Here is an 18957-nt window from a genome sequence, read left to right on the forward strand (position 1 = left end):
TCTTATTACGGTTGATGTGACCGCCGCCGGCTACTAACTTTGTGGATTACAATAAATTGCTGTTGTCTCCCGACCTCTTGCGTCCCTGTTGATTCAAAAGACCATCCGGAGGAAGACGTATACCTTTGCTCCGTGACATGCACCCCACCCTGCACATATATATATGCGCGCACATATATATATGCGCGCGCATATATATTTGCGCGCGCATATATATGTGCGCGCATATATATGTGCGCGCATATATATGTGCAGGGTGGGGTATATATATATGCACCCCACCCTGCACATATATATGGGTGCACATATATATGCGTGCACATATATATGTACCCCACCCTGCACATATATATGCGCGCACATATATATGCGCGCACATATATATGCGCGCACATATATATGCGCGCACATATATATGCGCGCACATATATATGCGCGCACATATATATGCGCGCACATATATATGCGCGCACATATATATGCGCGCACATATATATGCGCGCACATATATATGCGCGCACATATATATGCGCGCACATATATATGCGCGCACATATATATGCGCGCACATATATATGCACGCACATATATATGCACCCCATCCTGCACATGTACATGCGCGCACATGTACATGCGCGCACATGTACATGCGCGCACATGTACATGCGCGCACATGTACATGCGCGCACATGTACATGCGCGCACATGTACATGCGCGCACATGTACATGCGCGCACATGTACATGCGCGCACATGTACATGCGCGCACATGTACATGCGCGCACATGTACATGCGCGCACATGTACATGCGCGCACATGTACATGCGCGCACATGTACATGCGCGCACATGTACATGCGCGCACATGTACATGCGCGCACATGTACATGCGCGCACATGTACATGCGCGCACATGTACATGCGCTGTCACGGAGCGAAGGTATACTTCCTTCCTCCGGAGGATATCTTGAATCAACACGGACGCAAGAGGACGGGAGACAACAGCAATTTATTGTAATCCACAAAGTTAGTAGCCGGCGGTGGTCACATCAACCGTAAAAACAATAAGTCCACGGAAGTCACAATCCAATGATAGCTTTGGTTCCTTGGTCCCGTAACTAAATACCTGGCTCTCTGCAGAGCTGTGCACAGGCCGGCTAACACATACTAACTGCTAGCTACATACTATATACTAACACTGTTACATCCTATATCTGTGGGGGGGAAGGGCTGAGTCACAGATCCTTCCCCCCCTCACCTATACCAAGGAGAGCAGACTCCCTGTCTCCTGTGGACAATGCACCGTCCAACATCTTCTTGGGGACACCGAGCAGATTATCTCCACCCATTGTCCTCACTGGTCCTCACTAGTTAGAGGTATTTGCATACAATGTGCTAACACACTAGATCCCAATCAGCCAACTACACATTGATGTATACAACAGGTTAGAGGATAACACAAAATATATATTAATATATATTACACATGGCCTATAGTATAGACTCTAAACATCCCGCCACAACCCCTCCCCCTCTCAAAACATGTGCATGACACAATTGGCCTACACAGGTAAATTGGGGAATGCACATCAGTCTCTATAGCTCATATGTCCTCCTGCCGGGATAACCTATCTGCGTTCTGGTGTTGGTTCCCTCGGCGGTACTGAATGGTAAAGTTGTAGGGTTGAAGGGCTGGCATCTGGCAGAAAATCCGGTGGATCCATGTTGGCTTCTCCCTGAGCTTGGCTTCGGGTCACTGCTCCCACAAAGTGGCACTGTAGATTTCCAACATCGTTGCCTAACAGAACATCGGCCGGCAGCCCGCTCATCACACCAATTGTGCATCGTTTTGGTCCATAACCATAGTCGAGTTCCACGGTAGCTTTAGGAATATGTCTCCGAGTACCCCCTGCCAACTCGATAGAAAGGCCAGGGCCCTCCTCTAGGGCCTCGGGTCGAACCACTCGGGGGTCCGCTACCGTTAGGAAAGCTCCCGAGTCCCGGAATCCAATAACTGTTCAGCCATCCAGGAGGACCTCCTGCAAGTGCTTCCGCTGATGGTTTGCAGGATGTGTGGCAGAGGGCTGAATCCCATAGACCCCTGGAGGTGGGACAGATGGGTCATTCATGGAGTCATCTGGAAATGGGGCCAAACTTTCTGTCCTAGGGGTGGTTCCCAGGTAGTGAATAGGCCGGGATGCCACTGTGGAACGTGCCCCCAAGTTAGCAGGGCAGCTAGCTTGCAAATGTCCAGGCCGCCCGCACCCAAAACATCTGCGCCCTAGAGTTCTTCCAGCAGGTCGTTGTCTAGGGACAGGGTTGTTCATAGCTGGAGGCCGATGGGCTGGGGTAGAGGGTGAAGTGTAATCCTGAGGCCGGACATGAAAGGTGAGTGGCTGGCTGAAGGGTGTCTGGGGAACTGTGGTAGTTTTCCGCTCCTCTGCAAACAACCTCTTCCACTGCGGCTTGATGGTCAGGCCCTCATCTGCAAGAGAAGCAGCTTGCTCAACTGTGGCTGGGTTCCGTTACAGCACCCACTCACGGATCTCAGCGGGGCACTGGGAAAAGAACTGTTCCTTAAGTATGACTTGGAGGACCTTATCGACTGTGACAGCCTCCTCTCCTTCTAGCCAGCGCTTGCATGCTTGCTTCAACTTGTGGGCGAACATGTGGAAGGAGCTTCCCCCATTGTAAGGCAAAGAGCGGAACTGAACTCGGTAGGTCTCTGGAGTGACTGCATAATACTTCTGCACTGCTCTTTTAATGGCCTCATAGTCCCGCTGATCACTAGGGTCCATGGCTCTGAGAGCTTCCGCAGCCCCATCTCGTAAGTGTCCCACCAGATACCGGACCCAATCCTTCTCTGGGACTTCCATCAGGTGGCACTGGTGTTCGAAGTCCTGAAAATATCCATCAACATCCCCAGCCGCTTCATCAAAGGTCTTGAAGTGTTTATGGGACACATATGGTGGTTCTCTCACTGTTGGGCTGGGGGTCGACATTTGATTATAATTCCTCGTAGTTATCTCAGCCATTCGCATTTCATGCACCATTCTTTCCTTTTCATGCGCCATTCTCTGTTCCTCCTTCTCCGTTTCCTGAGCCCTCTGTAATGCTCTACTCCTTTGCTCTGCAGTTGCTTCTAGCCCCAGCACTGCCAATTCCTCCTCATACAAAACAACCCATCTGCTCTTTTAGGTCTGTACCTGCCGCTCCCGTATCTCTACTGTCTCCTGGGGGCAGCCCTCCTCATGGTCGCTTTGCAGGGTCATCTCCTCCAGTGCCTCGATCAGTTGATCTTTCGTTCTTCCCTGGTAACTCAGGTTTAGTTCCCGGGCCCTTAATTGTAGACTTGCCATAGTCCAGTTCCTGTATTCTGAGGTTGTGGCTCCATTAATCGCTGGGCTGCTGTAGTCCATCTCGCTGTCCGCTGTTGATCCCACCGCTTCCACCAGTTGTCACGGAGCAAAGGTATACGTCCTTCCTCCGGAGGATATCTTGAATCAACAGGGACGCAAGAGGTCGGGAGACAACAGCAATTTATTGTAGTCCACAAAGTTAGTAGCCGGCGGCAGTCACATCAACCGTAATAACAATAAGTCCACGGAAGTCACAATCCAATGATAGCTTTGGTTCCTTGGTCCTGTAACTAAATCCTGGCTCTCTGCAGAGCTGTGCACAGGCCGGCTAACCCATACTAACTGCTAACTACCTACTATATACTAACACTGTTACATCCTATATGTGTGGGTGGGAAGGGCTGAGTCACAGATCCTTCCCCCCTCACCTATACCAAGGAGAGCAGACTCCCTGTCTCCTGTGGACAATGCACCATCCAACATCTTCTTGGGGACACCGAGCAGATTATCTCCACCCATTGTCCTCACTAGTTAGAGGTATTTGCATACAATGTGCTAACACACTAGACCCTAATCAGCCAACTACACATTGATGTATACAACAGGTTAGAGAATACATTCCACATGAAATATATATTACACATGGCCTATAGTATAGACTCTAAACACACCGCGACATAACCCCAATATATTCTTTGCATTCCCAGTCAGAAACTGGCACTATATGGCAGTGGCAGGACTTGAAGGTATTTGAAACCCCAATATATTCTTTGCATTCCCAGTCAGACAATGGCACTATATGGCAGTGGCAGGACTTGAAGGTATTTGTAACCCCAATATATTCTTTGCATTCCTAGTCAGAAACTGGCACTATATGGCAGTGGCAGGACTTGAAGGTATTTGTAACCCCAATATATTCTTTGCATTCCCAGTCAGAAACTGGCACTATATGGCAGTGGCAGGACTTGAAGGTATTTGTAACCCCAATATATTCTTTGCATTCCCAGTCAGAAACTGGCACTATATGGCAGTGGCAGGACTTGAAGGTATTTGTAACCCCAATATACTCTTTGAATTCCCAGTCAGACAATGGCACTATATGGCAGTAGCAAAAATAGTGGGTGTATATAGCCCCAATTCTATTGCTAGGGGACTTGCAGGGTATTTCTGGGGTGAAGGTGGGGGGGCACACCGTTGGAACGGGGATTTGGGGTGTATATATGGGGTATACGGGAATACACTGTCAGTGTATTCCATTCAGGATCCTGGGAAAGCTGGGTTGCGGCGATTGAGCCCGTCAGTGCCACGTTACACTGACAAGCTTTTCCCTGGAATTGAAGTTATATGTAACCCCAATATATTCTTTGAATTCCCAGTCAGACAATGGCACTATATGGCAGTAGCAAAAATAGTGGGTGTATATAGCCCCAATTCTATTGCTAGGGGACTTGCAGGGTATTTCTGGGGTGAAGGTGGGGGGGCACACTGTTGGAACGGGGATCGGGGGTGTATATATAGGGTATACGGGAATACACTGTCAGTGTATTCCATTCAGGATCCGGGGAAAGCTGGGTTGCAGCGATTGAGCCCGTCAGTGCCACGTTACACTGACAAGCTTCTCCCTGGAATTTAGCTCTTACAAGAGCTGTTGGTTGTCTTCTCCTTCCTATCCTAGCCTGTCCCTGCCTACCCAGAATCTAAGCCCTAGCTAACTGGACGGAAACCTCCGTCCCCGGTGAATTGCAAGCTCAGAATGACGCGAACCTGGGCGGCGCTGTTCTTTTAAATTAGAGGTCACATGTTTTCGGCAGCCAATGGGTTTTTCCTACTTTTTTCAACGTCACCTGTGTCGTAGTTCCTGTCCCACCTACCCTGCGCTGTTATTGGAGCAAAAAAGGCGCCAGGGAAGGTGGGAGGGGAATCGAGTAATGGCGCACTTTACCACGTGGTGTTCGATTCGATTTGAACATGCCGAACAGCCTAATATCCGATCGAACATGAGTTCGATAGAACACTGTTCGCTCATCTCTAATGGTATTCTTGGGGTCGTATGCAGTGCCATCCAGTCTCCAAACATTACGTGTGTGGTTGGCACCAAAGATCTCGATCTTGGTCTCATCAGACCAGAGAACCTTGAACCAGTCTGTCTCAGAGTCCTCCAAGTGATCATGAGCAAACTGTAGACGAGCCTTGACATGACGCTTTGAAAGTAAAGGTACCTTACAGGCTCGTCTGGAATGGAGACCATTGCGGTGGAGTACGTTACTTATGGTATTGACTGAAACCAATGTCCTCACTGTCATGAGATCTTCCCGGAGCTCCTTCCTTGTTGTCCTTGGGTTAGCCTTGACTCTTCGGACAAGCCTGGCCTCGGCACGGGAGGAAACTTTCAAAGGCTGTCCAGGCCGTGGAAGGCTAACAGTAGTTCCATAAGCCTTCCACTTCCGGATGATGCTCCCAACAGTGGAGACAGGTAGGCCCAACTCCTTGGAAAGGGTTTTGTACCCCTTGCCAACCTTGTGACCCTCCACGATCTTGTCTCTGATGGCCTTGGAATGCTCCTTTGTCTTTCCCATGTTGACCATGTATGAGTGCTGTTCACAAGTTTGGGGAGAGTCTTAAATAGTCAGAAAAGGCTGGAAAAAGAGATAATTAATCCAAACATGTGAAGCTCATTGTTCTTTGTGCCTGAACTACTTCTTAATACTTTAGGGGAACCAAACAGAATTCCGGTGGTTTGAGGGGTTGAATAATAAATGACCCTCTGAATAAACTTTTCACAATTTAAAAAAAAAATTAAACAAAGAAATAACATTCTTTTTTGCTGCAGTGCATTTCACACTTCCAGGCTGATCTACAGTCCAAATGTCACAATGCCAAGTTAATTCCGAATGTGTAAACCTGCTAAATCTGCAGGGGGTTGAATACTACTTGTAGGCACTGTATGTTTTTATTATAAATCATAGCTGGGTTATAACTTTATGCAGTCTTTCACATTGCCGCCAATGATTTTTTACTTTTTTTTTTTTTTAATTGTAGACTGCAGAGAGAGGGGGAATTGGGCAGAAAGTAGACGGGTGAAGGGCAGAGAAAAGCATTGTCTGGTAATTCAAATGCGTGTCATGTGAATGTGCGTTACATCTGTATAAGAACAACTTTCAGCCTCTATGTGGTGATTATGGTTATTATAGTCATCATAAATAAGCTTATAATACATAAACTCAAAATAGCTGTAACATTTCTACAATGGATATACAATTATTTAACTTTAGAAAATCCAAATTTGGTTCAAAACAATCATGTCTTTGACCTGACAGCAAAGTTATTTTTTTCTTCTCAAACCTTTAGAGAAAATCTACAGCAACAAACAATTTTCTGTACTTAGAAGTAATAATCTTGGACACCAAGTTACATCTCTGCCTATAACTGAATTCACTGTAATTGCTCAGCAGATATTGATTTATATACAGCAGGATCTGACTTACATTGAAAATTCACTTTAAAGACTTTATCTAGATAGTCAAAACTTCAAAATATAGCCAAAAAAGTTTTACATCACATTTTGATCTAGATCCCTCTTCAGACACGCTTTACTTGGATACATGATGCTTTAAACAAACAGATGTACCATAGCAGACGCTGCCTTTCACAGGTCATCCTCTGTGAAAACATAGCACAAAACAAACCAGCATAAGAAGAAAAAGATTTGACACTATGTAACTTCTTCATAAATATGGGCTGTTTTAGAACACTTGCCTTTTACACATTGCCACATTATATTTAGTACATGTTCTGCTTCTAGTGACACAGGGCTTAAGTCATTACCATGTTTAAAGAATACCTCCTTCCAAAGAGTATATATATATATATATATATATATATATATATATACAGATGTAGCAGAGTTAACCTGAACTGGTGCAATTGGTTAAACTGCTGTAGCATATCTTATCGTAGAAGACAACAAAAAGCTATGAAAATGGGAAAAATGCTATTAAGCCAGCCCCGGTACCTGATAAAGTTCAGTCCCTTGAGCACACTGCTATAATTTGTTTGTAGAACGGCCACTTAAGTTTGATGAAAAACTGCTTTTTATTCCTATGAGCTAAGAGTATATCAGGGGCATGTTCTGGGGCGGCTGAGTATCACAGCAAGATCTTCCTCTTGCTCGGGAGGAAGCGGTGTGAAGCTGCAAATGCACCAGTGTTGCTTGGAGGGTATTGCATAGAAAAAATACCTTTTTTTTCCCAAAATCAATCAGAAATTTTACAAACAAATTATTGCACTGTGTTTATGGCTCTGAGCACTATAATGTACTACGGGTGGATTAATATGGTTCCTTTAAAGGAATACATTTCCAGAAAAGAATATACTGTATATACATCTGCTTAGTTCATTCTGCTATACATATTGCCTGCAGATTGACTTTATGTTTCTTGTAACAGATTTGCCTTAAAATATTAAAACATAGAAGTTATTGGCTACTCTCAGCCTTAATGTTAGCCCCACTATATTACTAGTATTCAATCGAGTAGGTATTCAATCATATACTACGGTATTTGAAATATTCGTACTCAATCGAGTACCACTCGCTATTCGAATGTAAAAGTTCATGCAGAACCAGCATTGATTGGCCAAATGCTATACAGTCGGCCAATCAATGCTGGTTCTTCTCCTACCTTTAGAAGTCTTCTCCGTGCAGCCTCCCCGCTGCGTCTTCTGGCTCTTCATTCACTCTGCTAGGCATCGGGCCTGGGCGGAGCCGACTGCGCATGTCCACTTGTAGTGTGGGCATGCGCAGTCGGCTCTGCCCAAGCCCGATGCCTGGCAGAGTGAATGAAGAGTCGGAAGAGCCAGAAGATGCCGCGGGGACGCTGCAAGGAGAAAAGGAGAAGACTTCTCGGAGGATCCAGCCCGACCTTCACTCGTGGACTTGGTAAGTATAATTTGATCGAACGTTGCCTACCCCTGAATCGAGCATTTTCCCCCCATAGACTATAATAGGGTTCGATATTCGATTCGAGTAGTCGAATATTGAGGGGCTACTCGAAATGAATATCGAACCTCGGACATTTTACTGTTCACTCATCTCTAATCTTTATGCCCCAATGACAGTTAGGCCAAGGCCCAGTTTTTTGTTGTAGATTTTTTTGCTTTTTTTTTTAGCCAAAGTCAGAAGTGAATTGAGCAGAGGGTAGAAGTATAAGAACTTCTTATATATTTCCCATTCCTTTTGTAGTCATTCCTAGGTTTGGCTCAAAAAAACACAGCAAAAACTGCAACAAAAGAAGCTGTGTTTCAGCAACGTGAGGCCTTAGCCTTACAGACATTTTAACTTTTGCTGTGATGGACAGATATGTCCACAATTACTTTTTGACTGCCCTGAGATATGTTAAGAAAAATGGCAAAAGATGACCAAAAAAAAATATATATATATATTGCATGAGGACGTTTTTAATATTAATTTTGCTGGAATCTGTGTTGATATAATTTGTTTGATGCTCATTTGGTGCATCTATAAGGCTAAGTTGACACGGTGGATTTTGGTGCGGAATTTGGTGTGGATTCCACGTCAAATTCCGAATTAAAATATCACCTCCCATTGAATTCAACGGATTTGTTTCACTCGCGCAAAAAAGAAGCGACCTGCCCTATCTTCAGGGAGACCGTGGCACGTCACTCCCTCCAGACTAATCTGGAGTGGAATTCCGCAAGTGGATGCAGGTGATCTGTATGCACTGCACCGGCATCCAGTCACTGCTAGCCGTTTTTGACTGAAAGCTGAGGCGGCCTCCGCATCAAATTCCAGTCAAAAAACTCACGTGTGAACTTACCCTAAGTCTAACATTTTTTCCACAGATGCTATTTCACTTCCTAAGCCACCCATTCTCTAGACTGAAATTACAACAATTTTTGCAAATTTTAAAAAAGTTGTAGTTGATGAATCTGGAGTACCAACAACAGGACATTCTAACTACACTCATATTTCCTCCCACTCTAAAGGTGGAGTGAGGGGTATAAAAATGCCTTGTTATATTTAAGTTTTCCATTACTTTTTTTTATTTTTTTATTTTTATGTAGATTGTGAGCCCCATATAGAGCTCACAATGTACATTTTTCCCTATCAGTATGTCTTTGGAATATGGGATGGAAATCCATGCAAACACGGGGAGAACATACAAACTCCTTGCAGATGGTTTTTTGCCCTTGGCGAGATTTGAATGCCAGGACTCCAGCACTGCAAGGCTACAGTGCTAACCACTGAGCCACCGTGTGGCCCCCAGTTTTCCATTACTTGTGAGAACAGTAAAGATTAAAAATAGGATTTGGGTCATTGACACTTGTAAAGAATATCTTCTTCCATTGAACTTTGCAAAAATAAATTCTCACACAGTCCCATACATGAATATATATGTATATATATATATATATATATATATATATATATATATGGAAGAAGATATTCTTTACAAGTGTCAATAACCCAAATCCTATTTTTAATCTTTACTGTTCTCACAGTATAGTATATATATAAAGTTATGAGTGTCGCAACAGAAAATTTTGGTTTGAAAGAAAGTCTTTACTTTTTTTTAACAGTAGCAAAGTAGCAAAATACAACAGAAGAAAACTAATTAAATAAATTTGGTATTGATCTAATCATCCAGACTGCCAAAGTAAAGGTAATATCATTTTTACAGACCAGTATATGACATAGAAAAAACACAAACAAAAACATGTCAGAATTCTTTTTTTTCCGATTATACTCCTACAAATATAGCTCTGCTGTTTACTTCTGCAGTCAGAAGCCCCTGCCAAATACTATTCTAATAGTCTGTACTGATTTTAGCTGCAAAGGTAAGGGAATAACAATGGTTTACAGAGACTGGGGAATTCAATGTTTTAGATTTTATTGTGGAGGAAAGGATGGATGCTGATGTGAACCCTGCTGCTTGAATTGGGCTGAGAGAAGTGGTGACATGGATACAAAGTAACACTGAAATTGATTTAGGAAGTAGAGGACATGGTTTGCCAGCAGTATGAATTTGACTTGTTGGGAACAAAACAGTGACGAAGCCTTGTCACTTGGGATGAACACTAGGGAATGAGCAAATCAGTTCTGCAGAAGTGAAATTTATACTGAATTTCAGGAATTATTCGATTTGCCTAGAATCCGGTTTTATTTCATGCTTCGATGCCTCGGATTGCATTTTTTAATGACATGGCCGCTGCACATGTTAGGACAAGGGCCAGGGAACTCTGGGAATGTGGGATCACCCACAATGCCAAGCGTGCAGCTAATCAGCAGCCAGCCACTCCGGTGATGTCACAGCCCTATAAAAACCATGGGCCATTTTAGATATAGTCATTTCACATCACTCTTACCGCATTAACAGACATCAGCAGGAGCTAGGAACGGTGATAGAAAAAGGATATAAGTTCAGGGAAAGAGGATTGCAAGTGAAAGGAAAGTATAGGGAGGAAATCAAAGAAGAATTTGGGGTGGTTGCAGTGTCGTTAACGGAAAGAAACATAATATACATTGCAGTGCTCATTGCCGTTATACTGCTGCTCATTGCTCATACCTGTGTGTTCAATGTGGAACACAGCAAGCCTTTTACAGCCAAAAACAGTGAATTACCATCCAAAATTACCTGTACGCAGCTGATCACACCTTTTTAAAGGCAATCAATAGGGGGGAAAGAAATTACGGGCTTATTAGCCATTGTGTTCCAAGTATACAATTACAGGCAATTTCTCAATACAGTTGTGGTAAAAATCAATAATTCTTAGCCACCAATCTCCACAGTTACCAGTTATTCTCACTCTTATTTTAAAGGTGTTTAATAGTAGGGTAATAAATAAGGGGCAAATTAGCCATTGTGTGGAGAGTATACAATTACAGGCCATTTCTCAGTAGGTCAGACAGACTGGCGACAGAACATGCACAGGAGAGGAACACAAGTCTAAATGTTTCTGATGCAGGCACAGTTCGCAGAAGAGTAAGGAGGCATGGCAGTAGGGGTCACTTTCAGAGGCCTGAGCTCGCAGTGTCAAGTCACAGTCGTGTCTTGATCAGTGACTTAACAGTTGAAGACTGGTTGACTCAGTCATTCACTTCATCCAAAGTTGCATCAGACACCCCAGCCAAGAGTCTGTGGGTTCGCCAGATACAACCCTTAGTTGGAATGGCCCAGGAGCAGGCCCTGTGCCCACAGGTGTCCTGAACCTGCCTCTGTCCTTTTATATTCCTTCATCTAGAAAATTACTGTATGCTGTGGGCTCAGACCACTATATGATATAGGATGAGATACTACTGGACAGTCAGCAGTTAATGCCCAGCCAAGATCCGGAGGAGACATTCACCACTTCCTCCGGTGGTAGTGATGAGGAGAGTGACATGGTTGCTGGGGTTGGGGATGGGTAGGCTTCTGACTTAGAGACCATTGAGGAGGACATCAGTGACCTGCAGACATTATTATCATCCATCCTATCTTATGTCCTACCTGGAGAGCCCTGAGTACTCAACTTGCACTGGCATGGCAGCTTTGAGAGGGAGTGGGGGTGTCAGGAGGAGTATGGGCTTCATCAGCAGCAGCCTGAGCCTCAACTCGCTGATAAGCAGATTTCTTCACACGCATAGTGAAGAAGCTTCTCATCAGCAGCTAAACACAATGCAGAACTTGAACCAGCAGGTTGTGGCATACTTAGAGTGCACCCTGCCACCCGTTGTGGAAGATCCTCTGGACTTCTGGACAGCCAAACTGGATTTGTGGCTGCAACTGGCTGAGTTTGCCCTGGAAAAGCTGTCCTGACTGGTCAATAGTGTGGCATCAGAGCGGGTGTTTAGTGCTTTGAGGGCCATAGTTGCCCCAAGGAAAACTCCCCTGTTCACCCAAAATTTGTAGAGACTCACCTTTGTGAAGATGAATCAGGTATGGATCAGCCAGGATCTCCACCCACCAATGCCTGATGCAGCAGATTAAATGATCCATTCTGCTTCACCTCACTCCGCCACTAGGTCACTGTATGGCCTCCTATGGCTGTTTCTTCCTCCATATTATATCAACTTGCCACTCTGTGGCCTACTCACTCTGTTGCCCCCTCCGCTCTCTGCAGCTAGGTGACTGTATAGGCTCTTCACGCTGCTGCCACCTCTTCACTTTGTCACTGGGTCTCTGTATTGCCTCTTCATGCTGCTGAAACCTCCTCACTCTGCCACTGTGTCACTGTATGGCCTCCTTAGGATGTTGCTTCTACATTATATCAAGTTGCCACTCTGTGGACTACTCACTCTGCTGTCACCTCTTTACTCTGCCACTGGGTGACTGTATGGCCTCCTCACGCTGATGCAATCTCCACTGTGCCACTGGGTCTCTGTATGGACTCATAAGGCTGTTACTACCTCCACAATATATCAATTTGCCCCTCTGTGGCCTACTCACACTGCTGCAGTCTTCACACTCTGCCACCGTGTCACTATATGGAGTTATAAGGTTGCTGAAACCTCCACACTCTGCCACTAGGTCACTGTATGTTTTCATAAGGCTGCTGCAATTTATACACTCTGCCACTGGATCACCGTAGGGCCTCCTCACTCTACAACTGAGTCACTGTATGACCTCATAAGGCTATTTCAACCTCCACACTCTGCCACTGGGTCACTATATGGCCTCATAAGGCTGCTGCAATCTCTACACTCTGCCACTGGATTACTGTAGGGCCTCCTCATGCTAATGCCACCTCCCCACTCTGCAACTGGGTCACTGTATGGCCTGATAAGGCTATTGTAACAGCCACACTCTGCTACTGGGTCACTGTATGGTCACTCATACACTGCCAAGAACAACCTTCTTGAGCTGCAGAGGGAGAACAGCCTCCCACAAGATAGGCTGATATGCGATGTTTCCATCCATTGGAATTCAGCCCTCCATATGATGGATAAACTATATGAACAGAGAAAAATCAATAAAAATGTTCTTGATGATCCAAGCAGACAGAGGTAATCCCATTTGTAACTTTAACGTTATGGCTTCCTCACGTTGCTGCCACCTCCACACTCTGTTACTGTGAACTGTAATGGCTTCCATTGCTACTGCAACCTACACACTGAATGGCCTCAGTGAAGGCTGCTTCAATCTGTAAACTCTGCCACTGGGTCACTGTAGGGCCTACCCACGCTACTGCATCCTCCCCACTCTGCCAATAGGTCACTATAAGGCCTCATAAGGTTATTGAACCCTCTTCTGAAAAAAGTTAACCTCATGGCGAGGTTCAAGGAACTCTCAAGCTGGTCATCTTATTCTCATCACAAGTTTCTCAAAGTGTGGTCTCAGTGGCTAGAGTATAGTGAAAATCTCCACAGATTACTGCTGATTTATCTCCAGCCATACCTGGCAGGTCCTGCTCCTAGCTCTTTCACTCCTAGTCCTTTCTCTCTGAGTTCTTTTCCTCCTAGTTCTTTTCCTCACCAAAACTCTTCCGCCAACTCTTAATCTCCCCCCCCCTCTAATCTCTTCCCCATACTCTCTTCTCTCTTCTTTGACTTTTCTCCATCATTTCTACTACGTCTATTCTCTGCTAGGTTATCCACTTTTTTTTCCACCTTACCTTGTCCTTTTTTCGTAACTGAACTCACTACTTACTTCTGATGTCTTTTCCTCCTCTCCATGTTGAACTTTTGTTCCCCCTCCTCTATTTTCTTCCCTTCCAAGTCATATCTGGTGTACACTTTCTCTAACCCTTGTTTAGAGTAACGTAACTTATACGCCATAAGTTAACTTCAGAGTGTTTGAAGTCACTTTCACAGTTTTCACAGTTTTGGAACTTACATTGTTACTTTACATGGAACATTGTCTCTAATTGATAGCTTTTTATCTGCTTGACAAGTTACTTGTGGATATGTTATACTTGCACTTGTTTTCAATGTTGATTCCAGAGATTCCATAATGTTTGTAGAATTATAAAAAACTGATTTACAAAAAAATGGTTATTGAACCCTTCACACTCTGTGACTGGGTCACTGTATGGCCTCGTAAGGTTGCTGCAACCTCCACACTGGACAGGTGATGCAGCTTCTGCCTCCACATTCTCATGCTGTTGGTCCCACAGTGTGTTCTCAGCCTCCACTGTAGGGACAATTCCCAGTGCTCCTCCAGCATACCAAACATGCAGGGCACAGCGGTGCCATGCTGTTCTACACTTGAAGCAACACTGGGGAGGAACTCCTCCATTGTCTCAATCAAGAAATTGAATCCTGGATTTCTCCAAGAGAACTTAAGCACTGTATGGCTTCATAAGGCTGCTGTAACCTCCACACTCTGCCACTGAGTCACTGTATGGGCTCCTCACACTGCTTCAACCTTCACAATCTGCCACTGGGTCACTGAATGTCTTGATAAGGCTGCTGCCATCTCCACACTCTGCCACTGTGTCCAAATAAGTGAGGTGTGAAGCGGTTCTATGAGCGAAGCCTGTCACATACGTGTCATACTCACTGACAGTTTTGTTTGACTACCACAGCAGACTCCCCATGCGTGTTACTACTGCCGGGTTCACACCTGTGTCCTGACCGTGAGCAACTGTGAGCATTTTATGCTCTCCATGGCGAAACCTTTTTTTTAAAATCAGACACAAATTCGGACATGCAGGACTTTGTGTTTGGTTTAAAAAAAACGGTTTAGCCGCAGAGAGCCCAAAACGCTCAATGGCGCTCACGGCCGGACACAGCCAATTGACATTGCATGTTATTATTTAATCTATGATCTACAAGTGCACCCAGGTCCTTTTCTACCAGTGACTCTGCTAGCTTTATTCCCCTTAGGACATATGTTGCTTGAATTTTATTTTTGTTCTAGATGAACATCCATATTGACCCTCATATGCTTAGTGGATTCCAAACATTCTGTCTAAGTTTGCTTAAAATGAATGCACATCCTCTGTAGACTCTACAATACTACATAGCTTGGTGTCATCTGCAAATATAAAGACTATTAATCCAATCATCTATATCATTAATACATAAGTTAGACAGAGTTTAACAGAGGACCTAACACTGAACCCTGGGGACATCACTTATAATAGAGGACAAGTCTGAGTTACAGTTTTTACCATAACTCTCTAGATATGATGCTTTTACCAGTTATCAATCCAGATACAACATTTAATGTATGTAACCCAATGTACCTGATTTTACCCATTAAATTTCTATGGGGGACAATGTCAACTGGCTTTGCAAAGTCCAGGAACACTTTACCCACAGCCTTTTCCATTTTCAGATTTCCGCTTACTGCCGCATTAAAACAAATCAGGTTAGTTTGACAACTTCTAACCTTAGTAAAACTGATACTTACTGATGCTTACTGGTCTGCAATAACCTTTGGAAGATCAAGAGCCTTTTTTGAAAATAGCAACCAAATTTGAATTGTGTCAATAGCTTTACTATTGCTTGTAGATTATTTTTTACAGATGCTTATCCACATTGAATCTCATATGTCAAAGTGTATTCCCAAACACTCTGTCTAGGTCTCCATAGACTGTCTTAGTCACTAGAGAAATCCAGAAATTTAAGTAATCAGGGTCAAGCAATAGTGTTGGTGAAAAAGTAAAATTAGTTCTGAAGAAGAGAAAATGCTTTCTGAAAACTATATCCTACTTTACATATTTAACTTATTAACTCAGACAATCTCAGCAGTTCATCTCCAGGCATATTCAAATTTAACATTTATATGCAAAATTAAAAAGCTAATATTGACAAAAATATAGTAATCTTAATCAATATTGTTATAATTTGCAATTGTTTTCCTTTGTAAAATGCGTGTACTGCCAAGATTAGTTTCATTGGTTTGACTTATTTTTCAAAGTATTGCAGTTTAATTTAGCTAACCCTGCTGTGAGAATGCTTCAGCACAGATGGCATAAAAGATCACCTACTGTTCTAAAATCCCTTGATAGAAGACCATATGTGTGACTATTCCAACACAATGGGTGTTAAGTATGTCATCACAATAGAAATTATTTTAATTGTATTGCTTTGACATTATGTTTAATCGTTATCTGTATTTTACTGTCTCTTTGAAGCAATATACTTTGACTGATGCTTTAATTTATTAGATAAACTTTACAGGAAATTAGCATGACTAATTATAACAAATATAGGATAGTAATCTATAAATGATCAGTTTATCTCTAATTAGACTCGCTTTAAGAAAAAGCTAGCATGATTGATTTTTATGATTGTAATTAAATATAATCACAGGGTGTTAAATGTAATGTTGTGTTAACTGTATATTCTAGAACCATATTTACATGATAATAATATAATATTTAACTGTAATCTTTATTGTAGGATATGTGTGTTATTTCTGAAAATATACATGTAATCTAGCAATATATATGTCTAAAGATATGATCTCTTAAAATACAAATGGTAGCACTAAATATTTTGGAAATGTCATTTATCCTAGTAATCTACTGCTTCTCTATGGCAGTTCTCAATATATATATATTAGTGCTTTACCAATTCAATTTTGTAAGCAAATTAGCAAAACTGCCTGAGAGTATAATAAAGATAGTAGATTACATTCCATAATGAGAAACTTTCTATGTAGTGTATGTAGAAAGATATGGCTTTCCATAATCAAGCCCTAACTTCATTAGACTGCAACCTTTCATAAAGTTCAATTAAACTTTTCATCAGTTCAATACAATATCATGGTAGCAAAAGCTTTGACATTATGTGAGTCACAATACAACAACTGGGTGTCCTGGGCGTTGCATTTAACTCATAATATCATATTTATAAAGAGTGAGAGTCAGCCAATTCTATGGAGCTATGCAAGGTCTTGTTTTTTGTGATGCAAGATTTAGTTTTCATTGGTACCATTTTAGGGTACATACAACTTAGTAGGGCATGTCTGATGACTCTGCAATAGTATGCCTTATCACTAATGGCGACAATAGGGAATACAGAGACTTAAACCGGGACTTTGTTGAATGGTGCCAGCAGAATCACCTCAGGATTAATGCTGAGAAGACCAAGGAGATAGTGGTGGACATTAGTAAACAGAGAAGTGCTCTGAAACCAGTGGAGATCCAAGTGACATGCATTGAGATAGTCAGGACTTATAAGTATCTGGGTGTGCTCCTCAATAATAAACTAGACTGGGGTGATCACCTGGAGGCACTGCACAGAAAGGGCCACAGCAGACTCTACCTGCTCAGGAGGGCCTTCGGAGTCCAGGGGACACTGCTTAGGGCCTTTTTCAACTCTGTGGTTGCTTCTGCCATCTTTTTCGGTGTGGCCTGCTGGGGAAGCAGTATATCAACCAGAGACAGAAATAGACTTGACAGGCTGATCAGAAGGGCCAGCTCTGTCCTGGGGGCCCCCTGGACCCAGTACAGGTGGTGGGTGACAGAAGGATACTGTCTATGGTGACCTCCAAGCGGGTGAACAAATCCCACCCCATGTATGAGACCTTGATGGCACTTAGCAGCACTGTAAGTGACCGTCTGCTCCACCCCAAGTGTGAGAAGGAGCGCTATCACAAGTCCTTCCTTCCAACCGCGACCAGGCTGTATAATCAGACCATGCAAAGATCACTCCGTACAGAAAACTAATAATGATTATGACGATGACTATGAAGTCTTCCTTTTTTCTTCTTCTGTTCCTTAGCTGCTATGGACTCCTAGTACATCTTCTCTTCTCAGCTTATGTGTGTCTACGTCTGTAATATATTACTGTGTATTATCCTGTATCTGTATTACTATGCTGCTGTAACACACTGCACTGAAATTTCCCCACTGTGGGACTATTAAAGGATTATCTTATGTAATCTTACCTTATGTCGACTTTCAAAATGCATACAGCATAATTCTCTTCAATAAAAATTGCAAATTTTCACTGTAATGGTAAGTGAGCTGATTTCCTAATCAGTACAGTAAAGCCTCATTTTTCCCCTGCAACATTGTCCTCCCATTTACACTGCAGGTGGGCCAAGCTAGGGGTGCAGCAAAGGCAGCATTGTTTGCCGTTAGCCATAGAGTCAGGGCCATTTTAATAAATTAGGGGGTCCTGTCCTGTACAATCTTTTTGTAAGTGGGTCCCTCACATAATTTAATTTTGTCATAACTAGCGCCCTCATAAGGCCCCCCTGCCCACTAAACCACCACAAAAAAAGTCACACCAATAAGTCAAATAAAACTTAACTTTTAATTAGATACATAATAAATATGTAACAAGACGATCATAATCATAGTGCATGTGTTTAACTGTGCTCAGAAGTAAAAAAAAGAATAAGCTTACCCAAACTTCAAAAAGATGTGACAAGCAGGACATGGTGAAACCTTTAGATATGTTTCAAGGTTAAAGGGGTCAGGCACTTCTCTTTTTCAGGGGGTGGGGTGAGGTTAATAAATTGCTAAATAAAAACTGATGTCTTTTTCCAGTTTCCACCATCTTTGAAGCCTTTCTTTGGACACTTTCTGTTTTCTTAATGTATTTTTGGAGGCTATTTCTCCAGAGCTGAGCGCAGTATTTAATGATGTAGTTTCTTAGAGCTCTGTACAGTGGGATCACAATCTCTAGCTTTTTACTGGTTAT

This window comes from Leptodactylus fuscus, chromosome 4, assembly GCF_031893055.1.
Source record: "Leptodactylus fuscus isolate aLepFus1 chromosome 4, aLepFus1.hap2, whole genome shotgun sequence".
NCBI lineage: Eukaryota > Metazoa > Chordata > Amphibia > Anura > Leptodactylidae > Leptodactylus > Leptodactylus fuscus.